General features: G+C 35.9%; 1 non-coding gene across 1 annotated transcript; it reads left to right on the forward strand.

Annotated features, from left to right (window-relative positions):
• Positions 1-205: 205 nt before the first annotated feature.
• Positions 206-398, forward strand: LOC143061128 (U2 spliceosomal RNA). Its single transcript, XR_012974310.1, has one exon. It is a non-coding gene; the product is annotated as a U2 spliceosomal RNA (small nuclear RNA).
• Positions 399-1,028: the final 630 nt, after the last annotated feature.

Consider the following 1,028-nt stretch of genomic DNA (forward strand, 5'->3'; position numbering starts at 1 on the left):
AAAAATGTATTCTCGCGACTTGTCGTATTTCACAAGCCGCTTTTTTATTTTCCTGTCAGGTATTTGAAGCAAATCAAGATCTCGTGTTTCGTGTGCTTTTTGTATATAAATTTGCAAAATTTGTGTAGCTTTGGTTAAAATTAAAACACCGTGTTTGAGTAAGAAATAGGATTTGTAGGCTTTGGAAACTCGGAAAGATTTGAGTATCGCTTCTCGGCCTTTTGGCTAAGATCAAAGTGTAGTATCTGTTCTTATCAGCTTAATATCTGATACGTACCCCATGTGGGTACTTCGATATTAAACTGATTTTTGCAACTAGGTGAGATGTTAGGTGCTTGCACCGCTCTTGCCACGAGTTGGCCTGGTATTGCAGTACCTCCAGGATCGGCTCACTCCCCTGTTTGGGGAGAAAATTAAAATAGAAAAATAGCTTTCCCTTCAATAGCCTGCGAAACAGCCCCAGTAAAATATTCTCTAATGCTTTTCACTGAGCACTACATGTGTACTTTTTCTATATATCTTTCTTATTTAAGGAGTTTGCGTAAATTGTATAGTTTTACTCATTGTTGTAAATCATTCTACTTCTCGTGCATGTAAAATAAGTTGCATTTTCTTTTTTTTTTTTTTTTTTTATGTCTGTTCTCTAAAAAGTTCTTTTCTTTTCTTGTAATGTAATATTTTTGTTGTCGCTTGCTTGTATTTATAACAGCACATGTCAGTGTATTAATGTATTCTCGTTCCTAAAAAGAAACTCTATAAATTTTTAGCGTTACGGAAAAACGCGGGGAAAAGAATTACGTCCCCTTCTACTGTTTCAATCATCGTTAATAGCGACGTCGCCTCAGAACGAGGGCAAACGATGGAAACTGCAGTCGGCCGGTAAGTTTTTTCCTCCTTCTAAAATTTATTTAAAAATTGCTGTACCGGTCAATTCCTTTAAAAAATAGAACAGGTGAACTGTTTATGTTTGTGTCAACTAAACGAGACAGTGAAAAGTCCGTGCTGATTGTGAAAAAGCGTTGAATTTA

The sequence above is a fragment of the Mytilus galloprovincialis genome, unplaced genomic scaffold (genome assembly GCF_965363235.1).
Source record: "Mytilus galloprovincialis unplaced genomic scaffold, xbMytGall1.hap1.1 HAP1_SCAFFOLD_232, whole genome shotgun sequence".
In the NCBI taxonomy this organism is placed as follows: Eukaryota; Metazoa; Mollusca; class Bivalvia; order Mytilida; family Mytilidae; genus Mytilus; species Mytilus galloprovincialis.